Source organism: Mustela erminea, chromosome 1 (genome assembly GCF_009829155.1).
Source record: "Mustela erminea isolate mMusErm1 chromosome 1, mMusErm1.Pri, whole genome shotgun sequence".
Classification (NCBI taxonomy): domain Eukaryota; kingdom Metazoa; phylum Chordata; class Mammalia; order Carnivora; family Mustelidae; genus Mustela; species Mustela erminea.
This window is the reverse complement of record NC_045614.1, coordinates 167493108-167512320: the sequence shown is the minus strand read 5'-3', so window position 1 is coordinate 167512320 and position 19213 is coordinate 167493108. Positions and strand designations below refer to the sequence as shown.

Genomic DNA, 19213 nt, shown 5'->3' with positions numbered 1-19213 from the left:
TATTGTTTAGATTATCTGTATCTTTACTTTTTTGGGGGGGGTAGTTACTCCATCAGTTGCAGAGAGGATATTAAATATCTCCAACTATAATTATAGAATTGTTTATTTTGCCCTATTAATTGTATCACTTTTTGCTTCATGTACTTCCAATGTCTGTTATTAGGAACAAACACATTTATGATTCCTATGCCTTATTAATTCTTTTACCATTATGAAATACCTCTCTTATATTTAGCAGTACTTTTGTTTGGATCTATATTATCTTATATTAAAATAGCCACTGTGTAATTTCTTATCTTCACTTTTAACATGTGAATATTTTTTCCATAAACCTGTTTTGAAGTGATCTGTCTCTTTGTATTTGGATCAAATAGCCATTCCTTATGAAATTAGATGGTGTGTATTGACTCCCTAAAACCCAATCACACCTATGGTCTGTATCTGCAAAGCTTTGAAGCAGATCATTTAGTATGATGGTTCTATTCATGTGGCTAGTCTATTCCTACTCCATACCATATACAATCTGAAATAGAAGGTCGGTCAGCTTTTACTCATAATCTCTTTACATCCCAAACTACTCATCCTAATGATAGGAATATACCCAATTTGGTATAATATGTTAACAGACAAAGACATCTAGGGAAAAAAAAAAAAAAAAAAGTAAGAATATTTTGAAAGTTTTTTTCATTCACTGACTTCAAATTTCTGGTCTAGTTAATATTTTTTAAAGTTGTGGTTGCTGGAAAGATAGCGAGAGATAGAGAAAGAGAGAGTGAGAGAGAGTGTGTGTGTGTACTGTGAAATCTTTGAAATAGTTCCTAAGAAGTGGTTTGAGAAGGGAGCAGAATTCTGAGCCATTGACTTACCAGAAAATCACAGAGCTCAGATCCAAATCCCCCCAAAGCATGGCTTGAACATGGTAGTCATCTGGGATTGTTGAAGGGGCATACTGGGCTAACATGTTTCAAAAGATCTCATCTGGGTGAGGAATTTTCTTTTCTCCGTACATAGAATAAAGCTTGACTTTAGATTTTTTCAACTTTTGTGTGCAGTTATTTTGAACCTCTTGTGTTTATGAAATAAAATTTCACATAAAATATATTTTCTGAAACCATTTATTTATGTTGGAAAATGCTTACTAGAGATACAAGTGCTGTCACTTGTTCCCTGGTCTTACACAGTAATTCAACAGAATTGCTTGTTTGGGGATTCTTTCCTTTGTTTCCACTCTGGTGGAGGAAGGCACCAGAGAGTGAAATCCTGTTGTCTGATTGATGAGATTTTGTTCAGGCTGTGACAGTGCATAACTCCTCTCATTGCCCTATCTGTTGACCCCCAGAGAGGCTGAGAATAGCACAACCTTGTGACATAAAAAGTTCTTCATTTTTTTTTTTTTACTATCACTGTTTACAACAATAGGAACCATCAGCAGCCATGATAGTGGAACATGGAATGTATTTTTAAGCCAGAAAGTAAAGAGAAAATTGGTGAGTTCAGGTTGCTTAATGGGGCTAACAAAGCAAATGCCATTAGACTTGGCAGTTATAGAAAACATACTCTGTTTTCCCAAACCAAAAACTGAGCTTATAACTATAGCCCATAATCACCTTTTCAACATTACTCACTGATTGCAAGGGGAACCAGAGCAGACTTAGCTTGTTTAGCTTAATGCTGTTCAACTTCCATACTGGGAAAAAATTGGAAGTTCATTTTTCACTGATGGACATGATGGCTTTTCTTTCTTTCTGAAGGACAGAGCATTCAAGCACAAGTTATAGGTTACCAACTGAAAAATGTAATGTTAGGCTTTAAGAAAACTTAAAAGTAAGTGAAAAGATGATAATCTGAATTAGTAGTTATTCTTGTCTTTTTCAGGAAGACTAATTCTGTAAGCAGTCTGGACTAAATTGCAGACTTTAAATGATACTTTTACTAAAGGGGACCAGTAGAGCAGAATTTTGGTTTAATGAATTTTCCCATTTGTTTTATAAAGTGAATTAAGACATGGAGTGGCACAAATTTAGGGATGAGGTATTTTCTTGATGGAGAAAAAAATAAAGCCATGTTTCCCCTTTGTCTGTTGTTTAGGTATTTCTTAGTCTTTATAAAATCATAAAGATGTTATTTGAATTGTTTGATTAATTTATTAAAGACAGATTGTATGTTTAACTTCAAAATGTGAGTTAAATCTGTTGGCTTCTTCACTATTTTCTGAATCATATCTGGTTAATTAAAGACTATATAAGGTTGTTATTTGATAGGTTTTAAAACTATAGACTAATTAACCATGAAAAAAAAGTGTAATGGAAAACAAACTTTAAAGCAAGAGTCAAGAAATACTAGGAGAAACTTGACCACTTTTTACTGATGTTAAGTCCTATCATAAAGTTTATAAATTCTCAAGGGGAGTTTGTTTTGCAGAGAATGTATTAAGGAAAGTTCGAAGATGACGATTATCATTATTATTCTTACTAGTGCATAGTTGGTTCATATCAGAACAAATAAATCTAGGGAGACCACTGGAAAACCCTGCTCATTTTGAATGTTACCACATAGCTGAGACAAGCTCAGAACTTTAGCAGAGTTCAGCAGGAGGCTGAGACTGAATGTGATCCTACTATAGCTATTAGTGTGTTTGTTTGGCCCATACTTTATATTAAAACATAAGGTTCATTTGAATTCATACAACAGCTTATTGAACAAGACAATCTGCTATTTGATGGAAATCCCATGTTTCATGATTTGTGACTGAAGTTTGGAGCCAAGTCTTTCTCTTGAGTCATTAATTTTGTAAAACAGAGATCTGAAGTCCTTTAGGAAAAATGTACCCAAGATCATTTAAGCAGTTGTGGCTTCCTGAGGAGTAGAAAAACCAAATTAGTCTATGTGGAAATCACAGAATTTCCCTTGTCACCATCCAGTTTTCTTCCACTCCTCAAGCTAAAGAAATGAACAGAAAACCTAAGTAGAATGTAAATGAATAAACAGATTTATTCATTTCATACTGTAGGTAGACTTTCTTGAGCCCAGCTTAGATAAAATTCTTTTTATGTATGACCTTTCCTGGACCATAGCACTTATTAAGTAAATATCTTTTTGTCTCTCTTTTTTAGACAATGAGCTAAATGAGGGTAGCAACTGTGTTTTAGTCACCATTCATGTGTTCTTTCTTGTTCTGTTCATTCATCAGGAAATTTTCATAGAGCACTTACTATGTTTTGGGCATTACAATGAGTCATGGTAGAATGGGGAAGTTGAGGAAGGGACAGATGACAGATATTATCCATGCAAGAGGTTAAGATGATTTTGTGACTGATTAAATACAGAGAGCTCAGTTTGGTAGAGAAATCTGAAGTGACACCCAGTTGCCCAATTTGATTGCCTGTATAGATTGTTGAATTAGTAATCAAGCAGAAAATACAAGAGGAGAAGCTTATGGATGATAGAGTAAGGAAATTAAGAGAATCATTAATTCAGGTTGAATCATACTAAGTTTAAGGTGTCTGTGAAACAGTGAGGTTAAAGAGGACTTGTGAACAATTGAAAATATGGATCTGGATCCTAGGAGCCTGGTCAGGGCTTTATGTACAATTGGAGAGATCCCCACAACTGGATGCAATTCATAGAACCTAAATGGCCAGGCAGAAAGGGATAAAGAAGGATCACCCGGAGAGGGTAGAGTAGAAGGAAAGCAAGGAATATGTATTATAAAGTACATTTACCACCAGTTACATTGTGGTGAAAGGGGTGAAATGAACTACACACAATAATGAGCAGTTTTCATTATAGAGTTACAGTTTGGTATATACTGAATGCCAGAGCGTAGCCTGTCTGGGATTTTACAAACCCAATTAAGTTACAAGTACCTTTCTAACAAGCTGTGTGTTCTTAAACAAGTCTCAGTGCCTCTTTATCTGTTTTCATTTGTAAAGTTTAGAAATTCAATAAAGTGATGTGAAAGCTCCCTCTAATATTTTTACATACAGCATTGGAAAAAAGCAGCAAAACACTCAATAGTTGAAAGCAATTCCTGAGGGAATAAAAGACAAATATAGCCATCATACGTCAAGTACATATTGTATATTAGAAAAATCAACCGTCTAAGAAAATACTAAAATCATGTAAATAGGAAAGTTACAGGGTGGCTGTTGCCCTTTTTGTTCTGCTGGATGAGTTATTTTCATTATATGACAACTGGGAAACCAAATCAAGAAAATCTATAATTAGGGTTTTGGTGATGTTTTCCTTCACAAATTTATCCCAAATGCATCTTACATGATTGACACACCCATACCATATCCAAAGGGAAAAATATTAAATTTGAATGATTCCAGATGAACAGAGGTCAGTGAATCACATTATTATTACTAGTCATTATTAATAATACCTTCATGGGAAATATTTTAAAAGGTCTATTTATTTAATTTTGTGCAGTTAACTGAAAAATGCCAACCCAGTCTCTAGCTTTCTTAACTAAAGGCAATGCAGATGACTTTGAATTATCAGGACCATGACAACCCAAAGAGTTTGGTACATAGTAATACCAGGGTCAAGTCAATCAAGGGAGAGGAAAGAAGATGAATCATTAACATCCAAAGGCATTTTATACATGATGATAATTATCCCCAGGTACTCAGGTTAATGTGCTTTCAGTGGAAACATGTGGAATAAACAGCTGTCATGGATATGTGCCACCAAAATGAAAGCTTTGCTCAGCCAGAGAAACAGTTGGGAGGCTAGTGAACCAGTATGTGCTTATACCTTAGGAAAGCAAATACTTTTCACTGGGCACATAAGCAAAATTAAAACCAAGCAGGAGTTCTTTGCCAAATAAAGGTAAAAATCTTGAAAACATACTCAGCGTTACTGAGTGTTCCATAAATATTTGCTCAAAAATTAAAATGTAACTTTTTATTCATTGTTCAGTTTTTAACAGTTAAATATTGACTTATGAAAATAAACTTTGTTTACATATGGAGATAAAAATAAAAGTCGATGTTCTGACAAAACTTAATCTTGTATCTTTAATGTGGCATAAAAAGAAACCTATAGATGGTGTGTCCAACCTGCTGGCTTCATTGATCATACAGAGACTGCTCCTGGTCAAAAATGTACTTTTGTTTTGCCTTGAGTATTCTTTGGGTATAAGTTTGAAAGAAATCTTGTGATTACAGTCCTGAAAGGAATCTTAGATAATCTAGTTTATTTTTGAGGCCCCAGATAGGAGGACTACATTGTGTGTGTGTGTGTGTGTGTGTGTGTGTGTGTGTGTGTATGTGTGCATTGTGGGGGGGCGGGGTGAGGGGAAGGAGGGAGAGGAAGAAGGGAGGGGGGAGAGAGAGAGAAGAGAAAAAAGAGAAGAAGAATAGAGAGGTACATGATAAGACCATTGCATATAACCAAAAAAATACAGAAGAACTCCACCAGCGTCTATGCTTCCCAGAATGCAAAAGGCAAACTAAATCAATAGTTTAACCCAAAAAGTTGCAATATAAGATTAAGTATATAAGAAGACTGAAAGGAAAAAAAAAAAAAAAAAAGACTGAGAGATGAATTATGCCAACTATCCCCCTTTACTCATTCATTCAATAAAGACATAAATGCAGACCAGCTATCTGGGTTATTAAATGATAATCGTAGTACTAATGAAATGATAGATCTACCAACCTGGGTCGTAGGTCAAACGATGAAATTGCCAATATGTGCTCATTTTTTTTTTTAACCTCAGAAAAGGCTATTTCATGTTTTTGAACTTAGTATTTATCACTGAGTAATGATGAATGTTAATGACAACATGTATAGGCATTTTAAGAAAAGCACAATTTTTTATGAATCAAAATAATGGTGTGTGAATTTAAGCTTTGTCTCTGATATACAGATTAGCCCAATTATGTCATTTTACCAAAAAAACTATTTCTTAAAAACCCGAGTGAAGCAAAGACTAGCTTCTCCTGATCGTTAATCAGCTGCCAAAATAACAAGATAAGTTTTCTTACTAGAAGGTTATTGCCTATAAACCTTTTTAGATTAAATACTTGTTTCAGTATCTTTTAACTGAAACATTGAAAGAGTTAATCTATTTGTAGCAACTCTGAACTTTTCTAAATCTAATGTTTTTAAATAAAATCACTGATCCTCCCATGCTTCATAAAGCAGCATTCTACCGGGCGGTGTCATTACAGTGACGGTCCTACTGGGAGAGACACCAGTCCAGTTTATAGAATGAAGATCTTAATATTGTGATAGATACTTCTGAAGCTCAGCTTGATTTTTTAAAAATGCTTTCATGCACAGTCGCTTACTCTGCTAAGCTATTTGAGATGTTGTGGCACTTACTGAATTTTCACATAAATTGCTATTCTCTGAGTATGACTAGTATACCAGCTTTTAAGCCCCAGTATATTTTCTACCTTCCAAACTGGCATTCAACAAACATCAGTTGTGTCCTTACATTACACTTAAGCTGTAACTCAGTAATTCTTCAAGGGGGAGAGGAGTAGAAAGAGAGCACGTTGTATGACAAAGTCCATATTAGGGACAATGGGCATTTGTTTTTAAGAAAAGGAGAATGTGCTCTACATCATTTTGAATTCTCATTTCATGCATCTTGGCAAATATGCATCTGTTATAATTGCACTGTTGATTGACTATATAATTTACCACAGAGCAGGATGTATATATATAGTTAAATTGATTAACTAGGTATTGGACACTTAGGAAGGTCAGCTTCTGACAATTAACCAATCCAAAGGCATTCCTAAAAGGCATTACAGATGGAAAACTTGCTTCAGGAAATAACTTCCATTTATCTTTCAACGTTAATTTTCCAATTGGTTAGCATGCAGTCGAACTTTAAAACGGATGGATTTAAATAAACACTTGCATTAAAAATTAGGTTATTTTTACCAGTGAATTATTCTTGCGCTATCTCTCTGAGCAGAGTACAAGACATATTTATTTATTTAGTTGCTATGCTAGGCTAAGATTCAAAATAGGTTACTAGTGAAAGAAGAAGATTTTTGCCTAGTTTTGCAAGAGTTTTATCTATAAGCTCTATAAAAAGGAAAGCTTTCATTTGGGGAAGCCAGCTAAGATTCAAGAGTCAATATATTTTGTAAATGGAATAACTATTTTAAAAAATCTAACCATAAAATTGTGAAGACCCATTGAAAGAGGGCCTCCTCCCATTTTATTCTTCCCATCACATTCATCTCACAGATCCACATAGAAAGGTATGCCTAAGGGGGAGGTTCCAGGTCCATTAAAACTTTTTATTACTAATTAGGGTTTAAACTTAAGTCCCTCTGCAATCTCTGCTCTTGTCTAGTTGAGCTGAACTTCTGCCTAATGGAGTGTACATCTAACATGAGGCCCAGACTAAAATCTAATTTGTGGGGTCAACTCCTGTTCCCCTTTCCCTGCTTTATGTCATAGGCTTGTGAAAAGGAAATGAAGTGTTCCTGCTTATGTTCCCCTATTAGTACACAGGAGGAATAAGAGAAAAACCATGCAAAGAGGACAAACAATCTAAGAGCTCTTGCAAGTCCCAAGAAAGGGACACTGGAAACAGAAGAGCTCTTAATTTTTTTTTTCTTCCACTAGAACGCATGCTCTTTCACAATCTTGCCTTTGCCATGAGTACTAACATTAGTACTTGTTCTTAAGAGTGAGGCATGGTTTCAGAGGAGGAGGTGGCATTGAGTGTTTTTATGCTAACCCCAGAGAGGAGACTAAAGATGCACAGAGTAGAGAACAAGACTACCTCAGGAGAGCTAGTAATAGAACAGGGAAAGATTAGGTTGCTGGTTTAAGAAGAGTTCCTAGACTGAACCAGCAAAATTCAGGGAGCTTCTTGCACTAAGTGCCACCAACCTAAATGGGATGGTTAATCTAGGCAGAAATGGAGACCAGAATTGCAGAGGAAAATGAGTAAAACTTTAATTTAGACCCAGGCCCAGTAGCAAAGATGGAGCTAAGTGTGAGGCTTAAATTAAGGGGAACCCTATTCCAAGTCTTGATAAAGATATGTAGAGTGACATGTAAGGGAGAATAAACCCAGTAGATTGCTCTGACAGTGACGTGTGGAAAAGGAGCGAGTGCATGGATATCAGCAGAAAACAAAGCAGAAAAAAATGAAAGAAAAAAAGAATTGAGTTACCATCAATGAACCTGTGGATGTGTGATTAAGATAGAATAAATCATATTAATGCTTGACTATTGTGGTAAACCAAATCACTTCACCTCTCTGGACTGCAGTTTTCTCTTCTGCAAAAGGAAAAGAGCAGGTTGAACCCAATGATAAAAACCCATTATTCACGGTTCTAAATTGAGTTGAATCTATTTGTTATCTATTTATCCACAACAAATTTATTTAAACTTAGATTTTTTTCACAAAGATAACCAAATTTTTGCTAAGGGTATGTCATATAATGAAGATATTCCATGAAGGTAAACTGATCAGCATTAAACAGAAAAATTCAGATTCAAGAACAGGAAATCCTGATTTCTCAGTAATGAAAGTAATTGTTGGAGAGTGTTATGTTGTAAATCAGTGCTTCTCAGACTTAATGTGAATATGGGCACCTGGGGGGTACAGTTGGTTAAGTGTCTGACTCTTGGTTTCAGCTTAGGTCATGATCACAGGTCATGAAATGGAGCCCCAGACCAGGCTCCATGCTCGGTGCAGAATCTGCTTAAGACTCCTTCCTCCTCTCTCTCTGCCCTTTCCCCACTGCATGTGCACATGCGCGCGCTCTCTCTCAAACAAATAAATCTTAAAAAAAAGCTAATGTATATAAAGATCATATGGAGATATTGTCAAAATCATGATTTAGTAGGTCTTGGGGATGACAGTAGTGTTGAGCTTTTTATTTCTAACCAGCTCCCATGTAGTAAGTACCACTTCCCCCCCGCCCATATTATACTCTGATGGTTTAAGGTGAAAAAAGCAAATCCATGTATACCATATTTATTAAGCAGATTTTTACAGTGATACTCATCCAGAATTAGCTCTGCATTTACCCCTTAAGCAAAGAGGAGAAAGTACTGCCAGGACTAAGATAATGAAAACAAAAAAAAGAGTCTACTGATTTAGGTTTTTATGTGAAAATTAAGACTGCCTAGGTTTTACATCTCAGTTTTCTGATTCCCTCTAATGATTTTGTTCATTTTAGTGGAAGACAGTTTAGATGTGGCAAGGACAAGAAGGGGAATCATTAAACCAGGCATACTAAAGAGAGATGGTTGACAGTGATGAAGGAGATTAAAGAATCAGAATTTACAAAAACACAGCAATTCAAAAGGCACTTAGTGCATGGTACAGCACATTCAAGCCACATAGTGCCTCTGAGGGGATTCATTCTCTTAAATAAAGGGCAATAGTTACGACCCTCATATCGTCAAAAATAGGATAGATTATGTGCAACATATTACCAAGTTGGATGGCTAAATCAGTGGAGTGTTCAATGCATTTTGGAAAAATTGCCACCCAAAATGTCAAAGCATGCATTGTTAATATCATTTTATAATTAAATGGCTATATTTTAGTTAACTTGAAAATTTTCTCATCCAGAACATTTCATTCCCCAGGGAAAAATATATAAAACAAGTGTCAGTGTAAATATATACATTTATATGCTGCCTTCAGGCATAATTCAATCCATTTTATTGGACTGAATATAAACTGTGTTCTCTGAAGACTGTGTTGGCATAGTGTAAAGACTTATTACTGTTAAAAAAAAATGATCTGGGTATTTTTTCCCATACATCACTTGAACTCACTCAGTTGGGTCACCACCAAATGATTTTCACCTGTGTTATTTTTCACATTCCAGTCGTGGTGCCAGTAGCACTTAGAGTTAGTGCTGCTGCTATCCGTTTCGACCACTCAGTGGACATTTTAACATGTTTTGTTTCCCTAGCAAAGTAACTAAGGAATTTGGAGAAGTGAGGCTCAAAAATATATCTCAGGCTGCAAGTGGCCTCTCTTCTGAAAGTTTTCTTTATGGAGAGTTTCTAGGTCATAAGTGTCTTCCTTATTTAGGCATCGTAGTCAAGTTTTTCTTATCTCACATTTCTTAAATACCAAGTGTTGGAGCTTCTTCTGTCCCTACCCTTTCACAAACATTCAGTTGATGCCTTAATAGTAGACGAGTAATGCCAAGTGACCACGTTGGATAAAATTATTTTAACGCTTAATGAAAGAAATCCGGGAAATAAAGATATCTGTTCAGGTTTACTTTGTGACACCAAATCCTCTTAGCCTGTAGTACCTTCAAAAATGGGAGTAAAGCTTAAAATGAGTTTCTTGGAGGCAATCTGAGGGTTTTGAAGGGACGGGGGGTGGGAGGTTGGGGTACCAGGTGGTGGGTATTATAGAGGGCACGGATTGCATGGAGCACGGGGTGTGGTGCAAAAATAATGAATACTGTTATGCTGGAAATAAAAAAATAAATAAATAAATAAATAAAAATAAAAAAAAAAAATGGGAGTAAAGGTACTGTTCTTTCTTAAGTACACACTTGTATCCTGTGGCTCTTTATTTCCTGTGTATATTCTGTTATTTGAGATGTAACTCAATGTGCCTGTGTGTTGTGGGAGAGTGTTTGTTGAGAGGAATGGTTGAGATGAAAGCAGATTCTATATACTATATATATATATAGGATTTTGGTTCTAAATGTTCTCTCCATGTACAGTTAAATTAAAAATATACTTCCCTTGGATTGCTTCCTTCATCATCATTGACTGAATTGAACTCACCTCAGTAAATCTTGGATGTTCTTGGCACTAACCTTTCTGGATACTATTATCTTTGGCCATGCATGGGCTCCCCTAAATGAAAAATGAATTTCCAATATCTACATTTTCTACCTAATATTAATCTGTAATTTGAATACAAACCAATAAGGAAGAATTCTCCAAAGATAAGCCAATTTGTAACAGAATAATACATACTTTGAGACATGTATGTTTGTGTTTGTACTCAGAACACTAGTCTATTGAGGGATATAACAATGCTATGAGAAGATAAATTGAGCATGGTTGGGACATTGTGGGAAATCTATTTTGCCATTTATCGATTACATGTAAAGCAGAAATTGCATCACCTGTGTATATTTTAAATAGCTAAATTTATTGCTGAATAGGCTTTGGTCAGATAATGCCAGTTATTCTTTTGATGAAATAACCTCTTACCATGGGGTTCTAAAGGGGAGGGGAGAATACAGAATTAATAAAAAGGAGTAATGATCAAAAATGATTACTTTAGATATTGGTAGAACTTTTCTACCGATGTTTCTCATTATTCAAGTAAAGTTTAATACAGCTATGCATCAGATGTATAAAAATTTGAAAAGGTTTGCCTGGAGGAAAAACTAAAAAGTGATGTTTATAAGGTTATTGGAGGGATGAGAGATATGCCTTATCATACTTTGATTTGTTTGTGTTAGAGAATAGAAACATGGTTTTGCCAAGATTTATCTATAGAAAGAATTTAGTTATTTAGTTATTAAAAAGATTTTATTTATTTATTTGACAGAGATCTCAAGTAGGCAGAGAGGCAGGCAGAGGGAGGGGGAAGCAGTCTCCCTGCTGAGCAGAGAGCCCCATGTGGGACTCGATCCCAGGACCCTGAGATCATGACCTGAGCCTAAGGCAGAGGTTTAACCCACTGAGCCACCCAAGTGTCCTTATAGAAAGTATTTATATAACCAAAATAGAACTGTGGACTTAAGTTAGATTTGTAAGGTATCAATAGTCAGTCTGTGTTTATTTTCCTCTATTTATATGTATAAATATTTTCAAAGTATAACCCAGAATATTTTAAACAGTTTTGGTGGGTAGCCTATTTGAATCAACATGGAAACTCTTAGAAGTAAAATGAAATAATAAATTAATGATATAGGGGTGCCTGGGTGGCTCAGTGGGCTTAAAGCCTTGCCTTCGGCTCAGGTCATGATCCCAGAGTCCTGGGATTGAGCCCCACATCAGGCTCTCTGCTCTGCAGGGAGCCTGCTTCCCCCCACCCTCTGCCTGCCTCTCTGTCTACTTGTGATCTCTGTCTGTCAAATAAATAAATAAAATCTTTAAAAAAATTAATGATATAATGCTATTAAAAATTGGAAGTGAAATAAATTGTTTTCTTCTTGAGGTGTTAATTTTTCTTACTGAAGAAGCATAGTCAGAACTGCAGGAATAGAAAAAAGGAAACAGAAAAAAAATGCAAGAAAAAGAAGAGAAAAAGAGAAACGTTAAGATAGAATAATGTGCTCTAAAACCTCACTTTTTTCCAAATCTCAATTGTAATGTGATTTCAGTTAAACTTAGCAATTATAAGTATTCTCCCTAATATATTTTAACAATATTTCTATATAAAGCTGAAAAAATGTTTTATTTTTCTAGTGTTGTTGGTTTTGCAAGTTAAGTAATCAGTTTGATATTTTTGAGGTTCTATACAAAATAATTTCAAATTAAGTATAGATATTAGGTGTACACTTTAGGTTACTGTTCTCAACACTGTCACGTGGGGGAAGCACTGAGTTGAGTGAGGAACTCTGAATTGTAGAGAATCAGCATCAGCTGGGTGGGTTGGCCTTGTGCACATCAGTCATTTCCCATTTCTTGTTCTCGATTCTTCATCTGACAAATGAGCAGTGTGGACATGTATTGGAGGTCAGGGTCACAAAATAATACCTAGGTTATAAGAGTCTCTTAAGTGTAGGACCACACTAATGCCAACAAAATTCTAGTGATAATGATAGCAATAAGAAAGTAATAACATTTATGGAACGTTATTTTGGTACCAGGCTGGGATAAGCAGAATATTAACCCCACTCAAAGATGTCCACATCCAACTCCCCAGAATCCGAGAATATGTTGCTTTCCATGGTAAGAAGGGACTTTGCAGATGTGATTAAAGTTACGAACATTAAGATGGGGAGATAATCCTGGATTTCCAGGTAGGTCCAACTAAATTACATGAGCTACTAAAAGCAGAAAAGCTTTGGCGCTGCCCTGAGGAAAAGATGTAATATTGTTGGCTTTGAAAATGGAGGAAAGGGCCCAAGATGAGAAATATACTTACCGGTTTCTAGAAAGCAGTGGAAACAAGGAAATGGTTTCTCCCACAGAGCCTTTAGAAAGGAACATAACCCTGATGAGTCCTTGATTTAAGCCCAGTGAGACTATGTCAGACGTCTTACCTCCAGGAACTGTGAGATAATAAATTCTTATTTTGTAGCCACTATGTGGTAATTTGTTACAGCAACAATAAAAAATCTCATGTATCAGGCTCTCCACCATGGTCATTTAAATGAACTCATTTTGGCCTCACAACGACCCTAGGAAATAAAGACTATTATTATCCCCAGTTTACACATGAGGAAATTGAGGTTTAGGGTGTTTGAGTGATTTCTCAAGCTCACAGCTTGTAAATGATAAAGCCAGCATTAGATCCCAAGACTGTTTTGTCTGACTAAAGATGATGTGTTTTAAATCCTCCTGTATGTCAAAGCCATTTAAGAGTTTCCTGTTCCACTCCACCTACCGTAGAATGAGCCATTTTCTCTTTATCTTCTCTCTCTCTCTCTCTCTTTTTTTCTTAACAATTGCCTGCTGGGAAGAAGGGCCAATGTGGGTATCTTTGTGAGGATTTGGGGGTCCTTTAGAAAAAAATTTATTGCATACTTTATGTAAAGTTAGTGTTGTGTCTCTTTCTAAAGTCATCAGCTTCTACTTTTCTCGTGATTAGAATGATTTGCTAGTATTTTACGAGAAGAACAAAACATGGCATCACTAATCTGATATAATCTAGAATGTAGCAAAGGATCTTTTGTTTGGTAATAAAATTTCCTCCCTTCCTTCCTTTCTCTCTCTCTCTCTCTCCTTTTCTTTCTTTCTTTCCTCCTTTCCTTCTTTTCCGTAAACAACTAATTTACTTACGAAGACAAAAGGGTTTGATCCCTCTTTAAAAAGACATGTTTTGGGCGCCTGGGTGGCTCAGTGGGTTAAGCTGCTGCCTTCAGTTCAGGTCATGATCCCAGGGTTCTGGGATCGAGTCCCACATGGGTGGAGGGTCTCTGCTCAGCGCCTGCTCTCCCCCACCCCCCGCCTGCCTCTCTGCCTACTTGTGATCTCTGTCAAATAAATAAATAAAATCTTAAAAAAAAAAAAAGACATGTTTTAATGGCAGTTTGCCAGGCCACAATGCTTTCTTTTTATGCTAATGATGCCCCTATCTCTTTATCTTCTCTTTTTCTTATTGCTGTTCCCAGATGCCTCCCTTCTTTTGGGTCCTTTAATGCTTTTCTCCTTCTTTCAAAATCTTTCCTTCCTCTCTCTTCTTCATCCAGGTTTGGAGAGTGATTGATTGATTTTTTTTTTTTTTTTTTTTTTTGCCTGAGAACTTGGAACATTTTACATCCTCTTTATCAAAATAACACTTCCTCCATGTCTGGTGGCATCTGAGGTATGAGATCTCTTTACCCCTGCACCTGTTAGTACACTCCATGTACAAAAGATGAAACAACCAGAAAGTAATTTACTTTTTTCATTTCTTCTTTGATTCCTCAAGCCCTTGGAGCCACATAGGAGCTGGTAGTTATCACAGTGTCTTGTTAACAGAGTCTTCTCAGATGTGATCTACAGTCAAAGACATTTAGTGTGAAGAGGGGGAAATGAACAGGGTGAAATTTGTTTTGTAAAGGGAGGAAAAAAAAAAACTGTAGGGTAAATCTGTGAAAGAGTGAGTCCTGGTTAAAAAAAAAAAAAAAGAAAGAAAAAAAGACAGACCCAAACTCAGACAGTAAAAGAGTGAAAACCCCAAACTTTTTAAAAAACTTTTTAATATAAATGCTATTTTGTTAACATACAGTATGTTCTTAGTTTCAGGGGTGGAGTTTAATGATTTATCAGTTGCATATTACCTCAAGTGCCCTCCTTAAAGCTCATCACCCAGTAACTCCATCCCATACCACTTCCCCTCCAGCAGCCCTCAGTTTGTTTCTTACAGTTGAGTCTCTTATGGTTTGTCTCCCTCTCTATTTTTATCTTGTTTCATTTTTCCTTCCTGAAGACACCAGAGTTTTAAAAAAGGAAAACACTACATGAGTGAGAATTTATTTTTGTATGAAGAACCTGAGCTTGTACTCAAAGTATGCAAGCAGGGTAGAATACATTTTACACAGAAAGTATGCAGAACCAGTTTGTGTCTAATATTAGCAAGCAAGGCCAAAGGGCCATGACACCCTTTGGCTGCAAATAAATGATTAACTGGTGGGTTCTTCCACGTAAAGGCACAGAAAAGTTAAGGGCACAAAAAATCACAGAATTATAGAATATGTTTAAGTTAAACAATGCATATAAACTTTATACAAAGGAGAACTAAACTATTTCTGCATTCTCTCTCTTGCTTATTCTTAGCTTCTAACAACTGGTTGTTCTTAAAGCCTAAATACCTCCCTTCATGATGAGCTTATAATGTTTAGCAGAAATGTTAGTAACTTCCCTTTAACTCCTTTTCAAACTATGTGGATTTTGAAGATACCCAATTTTTTTTCCATCATAAAATCTTAAGGAATCTATGAAAAAATAAATATGATCAGAAAAGGTCTTCTACATGTGAAGTATTGCACAGCATAACAACAAAGTCCAACAGTGCACTGCAGTTTCTCAACATTAAATGTTTGTCACATTGGGAAGTATTATTTAAATTCTGCAAATCAAGTGAATAATTTTATAGTCAATGATTTTAGTTTATATAGTAGTGCAACACTGCTGGTATATCTTTATTACATAACAATATTTTATATTATTATGTTTGACATTGTGTCTTAATGTCATTGAAATGGATTAATAGTTTTCATAAACATTTAAGAAAAGCCATTTTTGTTCGAAGAATTTACAAAGAGCTTTGCTTCTTATTTTGTATGTATAAAGAAAGGAGAAAAATAGGATAAGGATAAAGGGAAAGGAGAAGTTAATACTTTAAACACTATCACCCAAACAGGCTTTTTAAAATGCTTTCTGTTCTCAGTCACTAAAGAGGAAATATATATTTTGTAGCTTCTGTTGTCTTTGGTTTTGTTAGACTTGGTATACCAGTTACCACAGACATCACTCTGCATGCCCTCTCTCATTCTGCTTTCTTCATATGGTTTTTTAACATTTCTTGGTTTTTAACCATATTAACAGACCAGTGACTGAGATAGATAAGGCTCTCTTTAAGTAAAGTTGTGAGGTAATTTATTATTAATAGACAAGGTCCTTTTGAAGGCAGTACTTGTCACCCCACTCAGTGAGGTTAGATATTCTAGTTGTCCAATTAACAAAAACCTGTGGGTCACTCTGTGTGTGTGTGTGTGTTGCTGAAGTGTAAGGAGGAGACCAGAGAGCAATGAAGAAATGTAGTTAAGATTAGCCCTCAAACATGGATGCCCTGAATAAGTTTTTTCCATTCCTCTTCCACCCTGTATTGTCTTCTAACTATTCTTAGTCGCTAAAGGAAAAGGTCTTCTACCCTATTTTTGAATTGAATCAATAAAAAAGAGAAAGTTTTATAGTATCCTTTAAGGGAAAGAATTCAAATAAAGTGTGCTTTCCACCTAAACCCAGACAACTTGAAGGTGTTTTTTTTTTATTTTCTTTAAACAACAATGAATCATTTTCACTAGGAAAAGGGGACTTTTAAAAGGTCACAGAATATATTCAAGATTAGAAATGATTTCTCTCTAGACACTAAATAGAAAAGGAGGTAGAGAATGAGGAAAAGCATTCCCCAGCCATTCCAAATAATAACTAACTTCAAGTTCTTTATAAGGATAAAGGGGAAGGGGAAGAGAAGTTAATACTTTCAACACCATCACCCAAACAGGCTTTTTAAAACGCTTTCTGTTCTCAGTAACTAAAAAGGAAATATATATTTCCTCTTTTCTCCTCTCTCTTATATTTGAATCTGGATATTATCAGAATTGGTCACCACCAAGTTTACATTAACATGAAAAGTTAATAATGCAGGTTTTCTTCAGAGAAAATTACTGTCTAGACATGTTGTGCGTTAGTTAACCCTACCTTTTAAGTGAAGACACCAAACTTTGTTCAATACAATTCTTTTAAAAATAAATGCACTCAGATGCTCTCCAGATAGATGTCTCCATTCCTCACAGCATGATAAACACCCATCAGAGTTTTACAGTGACATTTCCAGTTTCAAATATTCTGTTCTGCTGTCACCATAAATGCATTCATCCTTGACAGACTATGTCCCAGTTTTTCATTTGGAAGATATGATCATTGAATTCATATGTTGCCAAAAAGAATTTTCTTGGTTCTTACTGTTTGAAAGGGACAATTGAACTGTCTCTTGTGGATACCTACCATGTGCCAGCGTGATCGATGTCCCACATTCATTATCTGCTTAATGTTGAAAGGTACAGTTATTTCCATTTTACGGATTGTGAAGTAGAGAGACATGGGGGTTAAAAGTGTATTTAGGATTATACAGCTATGAAGTCATGGTGCTTGGGTTCAAACTTAAACATGTGAAGACCAAACCTCTGGACTTCCCCCCATTCTCTGTTAATAGTCTGCCTCACTGTTCAGTACTTTCTGGTCAGACAAATTAAAATGTAAGACATTAGCATTACTTATCTGAAAATTAAATGTGTGAATACTGTGCTAAGGAACTTAGGACTTAGGTTCTCAATACTAGAAGAGAAGAAGAAAGATGATGCAGTTTATCTTAAGTTTGATAAACTTGTTTCTAACATGATATTTGTTAACCTTTTGAATATGTGTGCGTGTGAGTGTGTGTTGCATTGTATTAATATATATTCAAGATTATGTATATATTCAGCAATAGGAAGGGCACAACATATCTCACCTTTCTTTACACAAATGAATGACAATAAATTGTGATAGTGTAATGTGAGAAAATTACTTCTAAGTTCATAAAATTAGTTAAAATGTACCAGCTGAATAGAAATGTTGAAATCATTGTATAAATACAAGCAAACTAGAATTCCCAAAGCCATGAATTCTAGATATGGAGATCCCATATCTTCAGTATTGGAGACTTAGAAAACAATTGAAAATGTGTGTATTTTTTCATACCCTCTTTAGGTAAGAAGAGACTAAAGATTGATAAGTGAATTACCAGTTAAGACAAAAGATCATAGTAGAACGTTAAATTTTAGCTAAGAAAGAACATGGGAATGATACAGGTTTTTGCTCATACTATACTATTGTCAGTTCAGCAAATGGGCCCAGTGAGAAGGTATGTTTTATTAATTCTTTCCAGATTCCCAGCCAAAAATCTCACATAGCTTTAATATAGCTTTGATTTCCAGTCATGCATAATAAAGACTTTTAATCCCATCTTGTTAAAAAAAGGATTTTTTTTTTGCCTTAAAAATGTGTTCTATAAATTTGGTTATGTCTGTCCTTCTACCTACCAATTAATTTCTGTTCATTGATTAAAATCCTCTGGGGGCGGAGAGATGGTTGGTTGATGTAATTGATTATTTGTGTAAATGCATTTGATTAAGTAAGGTAAACATTGGCAGGGACGGCAAGTAGAATCAAACACATTTCCTTATGATCCTCTGGCAGAAAGCGGATGTGATTTCTGGAGAACAGCAAGTTCAAATATGGCGACTCCTGTCTTGCACAGTCATCAGCACTTCAGCCTCACTTAACTCTAGCAATCCCCAGGGAGAACTGCTTTTTAAAATGGATGTTTGAAAAAAAAATGGATTTTTGAAACTGCTATACTAATAAATATTTGTCTTTTAAATTAATACAATACCTGCTATCTTTTCTTATTTCCAGTTACCTTACCTAACAGTCATTCTGTTCTCAGAGCCCATTTATAGAAGGTCAGGGTGGTGTTGATCAGCTTCACTCATAGTCTACTCAGGGTCCTTGTGACAGGTTTTATTTAGGACTCCAACCAATTAAGTTCTCCCAATTTATTTCTTAGATGGTATACTAGATTTAGCAGCACAGTTTTCCTATTAGTTGACAGTAGAAGTTATTCTCCAGAATTCTACTCCCCAGGCTAAGTCTGTGAAGCATCATGAATGTGTCATGAGAATAGATCTGCAAATATTTAAGTCAATTTCTCCTAACCAAGGGAGAAGATGTACTCTACTTTTTTGTTGTTGTCAAGGATAAACATGGTGCAAGGTGGTTAGGTAGTAAAGAGCTAAATTGAGGCAGA

At 35.5% G+C, this 19213-nt stretch overlaps 1 protein-coding gene and 1 long non-coding RNA gene across 5 annotated transcripts in view; both read left to right on the top strand.

Moving 5' to 3' along the window:
- The window catches only part of ALCAM (activated leukocyte cell adhesion molecule), a 207452-nt gene that overhangs the window by 109364 nt on the left and 78875 nt on the right, over positions 1-19213 (top strand). The gene's annotated exons all lie outside the window — the stretch shown is intronic.
- Positions 752-7788, top strand: LOC116594722. The gene is made up of 3 exons (XR_004287382.1): positions 752-3177; positions 4638-4643; positions 7777-7788. It is a non-coding gene; the product is annotated as an uncharacterized LOC116594722 (long non-coding RNA).